Source organism: Panthera leo, chromosome C2 (assembly GCF_018350215.1).
Source record: "Panthera leo isolate Ple1 chromosome C2, P.leo_Ple1_pat1.1, whole genome shotgun sequence".
Lineage (NCBI taxonomy): Eukaryota > Metazoa > Chordata > Mammalia > Carnivora > Felidae > Panthera > Panthera leo.
The window spans coordinates 15,661,797-15,670,372 of NC_056687.1; the positions used below are offsets into that span (position 1 = coordinate 15,661,797).

The 8,576-nt window shown below is 38.2% G+C and overlaps 1 pseudogene; it reads right to left on the minus strand.

Annotated features, from left to right (window-relative positions):
• Positions 1 to 340: 340 nt before the first annotated feature.
• LOC122198538 lies at positions 341 to 855 on the minus strand (annotated as a pseudogene).
• Positions 856 to 8,576: the final 7,721 nt, after the last annotated feature.

Here is an 8,576-nt window from a genome sequence, read left to right on the forward strand (position 1 = left end):
CAAGTTTCAAGTTTCTCTCCCTCTTTCCCTCTGCCCCCATTCTTCCTCTCCATCCTTCCTCTCCCTCCCTCCTCTCTGATTTCTCTCTCGTTTCTGGACCCAGGAAAATGAGAAATATTAACCACAGCATCACTGTTGACTTGAATGAAATATGATCTTCTTCCAATTTATGAGCTCCCTGACAGCTTTCTTCAAAGTCTTAATCAGTGTTTTCTATTTGAAAATTTCTGTACCTTTCTCTAGCCAGTTTCTGATCAATATCTCAAATATAATTTTTTCGAGAAAGACCTTTATTTTTGTTTCCATTTTTACTTTTATTTGCATTTATTTTATGCAGAATTTACTCCCTGGCCATAAGTTTTTGTTTCTTCAGTTTCTTCTGGGATGTCTTTTTCTTCTGTGGAACTTCCTCTTCTGGTTTAGAAACAATCTTCTCTTTTTCAGTAAGCATCATCTCAAGGTGGCAGGGAGAGCTCATGTGTGGATTCATCCAACCCCGAGCCCTAGAAGTTCTACACTGCATCTTAGGGGTTTTGTTCACCAGGATGTTCTCAATGACCAGAGAATCTACATCTAAACCCTTAAGTTCAGAGTTACTGTCTGCATTTTAAGCATGTGCAGTAAAAATTCAGCACTCTTTTTGGGCCTCTGACCCTGTGTCCAGCCCCAGTGTTTGGCCTGGGCATACATACCTACTCCACCATTATAGCGACAGAATGACACACGTTGCTTATGCAAAGTGACATCTTCCAGATACTTAATGGTTTTTCCGATACGCATACCCCTGATGGCCTGAGCAGTTTAATGCGTGTTCTTAAAGTGAACACGAAGATTTGAACCTCTTGATATGCATGATTTTGTCGAGTTTCTAGGTCAAATGAATAGTGAACAATTTTCAGAGATCATCTCAGGCCGTTTATTGAGAAGTGCTAGAGAAAGACCTTTAGTATAGTTTCTTTTCTGTCAACAAGACCGTTGCTGAAAATTCAGCCTACAATAGATTCTAATTCCTTAAAACCTATTTGCCCAGTACATAGTAAATCTTAAGCAAAGATATGGGACATATACTCCACAATGAAATTATAATATTAAATTATAATACAGAATACCCACATCATACGTTACAGCTAAAAATCGTTTACAGCATTATTGTCGAAATCCAGCATTTTATAAATCAATTCTTGAGAATATTTTTAAGGAGCTGATTAGACAACTGCTAATAGACCACACCAAATGCTATGCCTTCTGCTTTGGCTACCAAGGAACCAGATGAAAGTTCAGGCAATAATAATTATAAAAGTTAACATGAAATTAAACAATATCATGTGCAGTCACCATTCAAACTGTTCATGTCGATTAACATTTAATCGTTATAATAATCTAAATAGATGTTTGCCATTATTATCTCCACTTCCCCGATTTAGAAACTGAGGGGCAGTAATTCGCCAACGGTTACTCACGTAGTTAAGGGTGGGGGCAGGAACCAGGCCCAGGCCAATGGTTCCTTACTCACTGGGCCACACTGCCTCAGGGCACTGTCTTCTTTCGCTCACTCATTAAACAAATACTTATCTAGCGCCATCTCTTAAGTCAGGGTCCCTGCTCTGATGAACAGTCATCTAATTGGCAAGAGTATGGTAACATGACAAACACAACATACAGGAGTGATAGAGGAGGAGACAGCCCAGTCTCGAGGACGTTGAAGAAGCCCCCCACTGCCACTCCCACCATGAGAAGGGATGTCTAAATGGGTCCTCAATCACTAGTGGGAGTAAGCAGGCAAAAAGAAGTTGTGGGGAGGAGCTTCCCAAGGCAGGGAGAGTAACAGGCAGAGGGCAGAAGAAGCTGGAGACAGAAAGATTTTTAGATAACTCTTGACTCAGTAGTGCAACCAGGACATTGGTGTTGGGGGAAACAGCAGATGAGGAGGCTGGAGGGACAGGCAGGGGCCAAACCGTGCTACCCAGATCTGACAGTGCCCTTGAAAGATACTAAGCAGATATGACCAGATTTTCTCATCAGAAAAAGATTGCTCTGGCTTCAGCGTTTTAGAAGACTAGAAATTGAGGGCCCCAGACACTAGACAGGAAGCCAATCTGGTTGCTGGGGCAAGAGATTTTAATTGTCTGAACCAGGCTCACAGTGACTGAAGTAGCCAAAAGTTGCAGATTATTATTTTATAATATGAAGCAACATTTCACAAAAAGTGAAGCACAAATACTACATATATGATGAGAAATGCATCACACACACACACACACACACACACTGCAGATATTTTTGAAAATAATTATTCAAAAGCACCCAAGAGAAAAACAGCCACAAACAAAGGAACTATATTTAAGAATGAACAAAAAAGAGGATAAATCAGGAAGAAATCCTCGAGATTTCATTAAATTGTAGTTACTGTAAATAATCATGTCCCAGAGGAAATCTCAAGGGATATGCTTTTCCTGCCAGCGATAAAGCAAAGGAAATCCTAACCAAAACAAACAAGAAACTATTGCACAATTTGCTGTAATTAAAAAAAGGGGGATGATTGATTTGAGGTATGCAACAGGCAAAATCACGTAGGCATAGCCTCCAGAAATTGGAAATACTGGATAAACACGTGCCAGGAGGCTGCACCCAAATTCCAACTCCTCCTTTTACACGAATTTTCTTCCACTTTCCCTTGGCTCATTCCAACAGAAAGCAGGGTTCCTGCCATCAGTCATGAGTTCTAGGTTCATCCCACCCTCTACCACCCATGTCTCTTCATGCCCCTTTTCTCTTAAACTTTGGAATTGTTATTTTAAGTACCAACTAAATCAGGGGCGCCTGGGTGGCTCAGGTAGTTAAGCCTCTGACTCTTGATTTTGGCTCAGGTCATGATCTCACGAGTCGTGGGTTCAAGACAGCATTGTGTTCTGTGCTGACAGCTCAGAGCCTGGAGCCTGCTTCAGATTCTGTGTCTCCCTCTCTCTCTCTGCCCCTCCCCTGCTAGTGCTCTCTCTTTCTGTCAAAAATAAATAAACATTAAAATAATAAGAAATAAATAAATACCAACTAAATCATGTTGTTGGGGAGGGTGTCCCATGTTTCTGAATGTCTCTGAACAACATCACTTTATGTATGAATAGTCAAGTCCCCGCAAAACAGGATTAGCTCTTAACATTTTTCCTATGGTCCATGCTCAGCCTTGTTTGAATGTCTCAGTGTTGATGTGCAAAAAGAAATTTTTGCAACCAAATTTGTGCACCAACATTTACTGAACATCTCCAACTCACGAGGGTCTAAGACAGCTGGTCTTCATATATCATCTTTTTGTTTCTATCATCAAATCTCACAAAAGAGGTGATATTACTTCCATTTTACAGCTAAGGCCCTATTCCCAAAACTCAGATCTTTAGGTGCAAAGTCAGGTTTAGAACCTTGGTCTGAGTCCAAAGTGTCCACACTTCCTACTACATCATGTTCTAAAGTCCTATGGTCTAAAGTCCTTGGGGAAAAGAATGATATTTTCTTCTTTCATCCATTATAAGGACATCGTGAGGATTAAAGAGAAATTTAGAAGAAATTGACCCCACAAAAATGGCAAGATAGAAACTATTTTATGAAGGTCAGTTCCTTTGGAAAATCCCGAGAACTCTGCTTTTTGTCCATATTGCAATTTAGGTAAAAAGGAGTTTTTAAAATTTTCATTATGAATTTATTAAGGCATTCAAAAAACGATAACTCCTATGCAAGAGTGTTGCTATTCTTGAACAGAGGCAGTGGTGGAGAGAAATGGCAATCAATTCCATAACCAGACACAAAGCCCACAGTCCTGACTTTGCAACTTATGAACTACATAGCATTGGGCAACTTATTCAACCTCCCAGACCATCAGTATCACCTGCTATCTTATGACCTCACCTCGGAAATCATATATGGCATTACTTCTGTGGGTTGTTTTTTTTTTGTTGTTTTTGGGTTTTTGTTTTTGTTTTTGTTTTTTGATGATTCAAGCAGACCCAAGTTCACCCAGATTGAAGGAGAGTGAACAACAAGCTCAAGTCTCAATGGTAAAAGAGTCTCAGAGAATTTTCAAATACCTACCTGGGTCTGACCTAATACCTAGCATGATAGGAAGTCAGAGACTCTGGCCAAAATGTCGGTAAGAGACAAGATACCCAACTTGTTTACCCTAGGATTACCCAGGAGATGGTTAATATAGTGCAGCTGGGGAAGAAGAAGTTATCGACACAAAAGTTCTATATTCATGCCATATCACACTGAGAATCCCCAAGAAGACATTTACAACAATTTTCCATATGCAAGAGTCTGAGCACTTAAGTGAAGACCAAGACAAAGAAATCTATCACTTAAAGATGACCCATCGTCACATGCTTGCCCTCCTGCTTAAGACTCAGTTTCTTTTGAAACATGTAGTAAGTAAGAATATTTTGAACAGAGTAGGTAAGAATATTTGAACTTTTCAAAGTTAAAATAGAAGGAATATATATCTGGTGAGAATTTTAGATTCATAAATATCTTTATAAATCTCTTTAGTACATAATTCTGCCAAATATACTGTAATGCACTAGGATAATTTACTCCTTCTCAAAAAATTTGTAAATATGAGCTTTAGGAAAACAAATGTCTCACTCAAGATCACAAAATGAACTTAGGCAAGCCTCATATTTTAGCATATGGCCCAGGGTTCCTAAGGCAGATGCTACCTAGAGAGCAGTGGAAACTTCCTGAAATAATACATCTTGCTAAAATACACTTGAAACAGTCCTTTACACCTAGAATAGATGGGGAAAGTAAGTGCGTGCCCTCCCCTACAGCTGGTAGCTCCAATCTGCTACCCTCTTTTTCCTAGAGAGATAATGACTGTGAATCATACCAGCTCCTGCTTTGAAAACAGTCCACAGACACTAGGAGCAGATGGGCTTTCTGGCAGCAGAGCACCTCTTCCCTGTCAACCACAGGTGAGTAGTAGACACATCCTTAAATAAACCACAACTGCTAATTCAAGGACTAGCAGGTTACAAAAGTGATAGGCAACTCATGACAGCACGCCATATACATATAAAGAAAGTCTTTGGACTTTGTTTAGAGGAGTTCACACATACTTAAAAATAGTAGCTAATCCGTCTGTTAAAGACCATGCCAGTTTTTGTAACTGTATATTATCTAGAAAGCAAACCAGGAACCTTTCTTTCAGGTAGGCAAACGTTGCAAATGAGATTATGAGATGTTCAGGTATGGCTAAGGGAAAACAGTGTGCCACAGGGCAACAAAGGGGGCACTTGGGAACATGAGAAAACACAGATTCAGAGAGACAACAGGCCATCAACTTTGGCCAAGTGTATGGGCAGAACTCCAATCCACAGACAAGATTCCTCTTCGACATCAAAATCCCAGTCAGGGATCAAGTAGACAGTTCAAACTATACCCATGGGGTGTGTGCACATAGTGGGTTGGAGTCAACGATGAGAGAGAAGAGAAGGAAATGGAATCATCGCTTATAGAACCCACCGCCCCTAGCTTAAAAGACTTCTGGAGGATGAAGGGAAGATGGCCTTCCACGAGCTGCTGGGACTAGAACATGGTTTGGCCACTTTGGAAAAACAGTCTTGCAGTTTCTTAAAAAGTTAAACATACACTTAACATACGCTTACCACGTCCACTCTGAGTATTTACCCAAGAGAAATGAATACTTCTATGTGAATGTTCATAGCAGAATTACTCTTAATAACTCTAAACTGGAAATAACCTAAATGCTCTTCAAGTAGCAAATGGATAAACAAAATTTGGTATATTATTATGATGGACTACTACTCAGCAACAAAAGGAATGAACTACTGATATGTTGAAAACACTTGAAGAAAACTCAAAAATGTTATATTAATTTTTTTAATGTTTATTCATTTTTGGAAGTTAGACAAAGAGACACAGTGTGAACGGGGGAGGGGCAGAGAGAGAGGGAGACACAGAATCTGAAGCAGGCTCCAGACTCTGAACTGTCAGCACACAGCCCAATGCGGGGTTCGAACTCGATAACTGTGAGATCATGACCTGAGCCCAAGTCGGACACTTAACTGCCTGAGCTACTCAGGCACCCCTCAAAAATATTATATTAAGTAAAAGAAGTTAGACACAAATAGTTACATATTGTATGATTCAATTTGTATGAAATTTCTAAGGAAGACAATAGAGACAGAAAATGGGCCAGTGATTACCTGAAGCTAGAAGTAGACAGGAAATTACTGTAAATACGCAACCGTGAAGTTTTTGTTAAGATTTTACATATCCAGGTTTTAATCAAAAATTGCTACTCATACCAAGAACCAAAAAGACCTCAAACTAAATTTGAAAGGCCATCAATAAATGAAAACACTAATGTAGAGTCTGAAAGCATCATTTAAAAATTTCAGGAATAACATACATTCTTACAGGTGAATTTTGAAATTAATAAATCACTTTGGATATATACCTCATTAACACCAAGCTTCTACTGTAATTTAGTCAAGGCGGTGTGGTATCCATGGGAGGAAAGACATATTTTATGCTTCCTCATTTACCCAAGAGAAATGAAAACATATGTCCACAAAAATACATGTATACAAATGCTCACAGCAGCTTTATTTGTAACAGCCAAACACTAGAAACCCCCTAAATGTCCACAAGGAGGTGAATGGATACACAAATTATGGTGAATCCATACAATAAGACGCTATTTATAATCAAAAAGAACAAACTAATATATGCAACAATGTGAGTGACTCTGAAAAACATTAAGCTGAGCAAAAGAAGCTGGACCTTAAAAAAATGCATACAGGGCGCCTGGGTGGCTCAGTCGGTTAAGCATCTGACTTCGGCTCAGGTCATGATCTCGCGGTTTGTGAGTTTCAGCCCCGCGTCAGGCTCTGTGCTGATGGCTCAGAGCCTGGAGCCTGCTTCAGATTCTGTGTCTCCCTCTCTCTCTGCCCCTCCCCTGCTCATGCTCTGTCTCTCTCTGTCTTTCAATAATAAATAAATGTTTAAAAAAAATTTTTTTTTAAATGCATACGATGTGATTCTATTTACCTGAAATTGTAGACAGGAAAACTTATCTTTCATGATAAGAGAATATCAGTGGTTCCCTGGGGCCACGAGGGATAGCGGGTGATTGCACAGAAGCTGGAAGACACTTTTTGGTGTGATTGAAATGTTCTGTATCTGACTGTAGTGGTGCTTATTACCTAGTTTGTGTCTAGGCCTAGTGGGTCTGGTTTGCATCTTGGCTCCATCACTTACTTGGCCAGGTTATTTAATCTTTCTGTGCCTCAGGTCCCTCATGTGTGAAATGGGTATAATAATAATGCCTATTTTATAAGGTGGTTGTAATTGTTTTAAAAAATGAGCTAATAAATATGAAGATGTTAGGCTGAGAGAGGAATTTCCATATGTGTTAGCCATTACTATTGTTAGCAAAGGACGAACAATCATCATATATGTGAGGATGTTTGTTAAAGAGGTGGTTACAAAAGCAAAAACTGGCTTGCATAGAAGTGGAAACTACAATGCCTTCACCTAATGGAATATTCTGTAGTCATTAACTGCATTGTTGAATGTTAAAGAATCTGTTAGTATAACTCATAGTATTAATAATTCACATGAAAAAACTCAGGTGAACATTTCAATAAGTGCAGAAATGATATAAAATCCAACATCCATTCTTAATACAAAGCAAAATAGATCAATTACTACATTTAATTGTATCAAAAGCCATCATCAAATTTGATTATAGAAAGTTCAATTTTCCATTCAAATTTACCAAAAAAAAAAAAAAAAAGTGTTGTCACTACTGCTAGAATCCATTGTTCTGGAAGGAAAATCGAATGTAATCAAATAAGAAAAATAAACAAGGAGTCTACATGTTGGAAAGGGAGATGCATAATTGTCATTATTTGGAGATCACACATTGCATAAAAGGATTAAATAAAGTAGCTAGTTAAAAAAATGTCATTTATAAAAATGAATAATTTTCCTACATACAGATCATAACAAAAGAGAAAATAAAATCTTACAATAGCAGAACAACAACAAAAAAGAATTAGGAATCATCTTAATAGTGAATACGTAGAACAAATATGAATAAAATATTCCAGCTCTACTAAGGACACATAAAAGGCGAATTGACTAAATGTTCCTATATAGATCAACTTAAAACTATAAATGTATCAAGTCGACCTTCAAAAAAGTTAATTAAAAATGGAACAAGACTTTGCGAGGTATTTAACAAAGCTATATTAAGCTCATCTGAAAGATCAAATATACCAGAATAGCCAGGGAGGATAAAATCCAGAGAAAATAAAATGAGAAAGGACTTTTTTAAATCAAATATTAAAACATAAAACTACAGGAACTTTTTTTTTTTTTTTTTTTTTTTTTTTTGCAGGACTGGTATATTAGCTGTCTATTGTGGTATAATGAATTTTCCCAAAACACTGGCTTAAACAACAGAGGAAGTTCATCTCATAGCTTTTTGGGGTGATGAATCTGGGTTTGGTTTACCTGGGTTTTGTGACTCCGGATGTCTCACAAGGCTACAAAGTACCAGC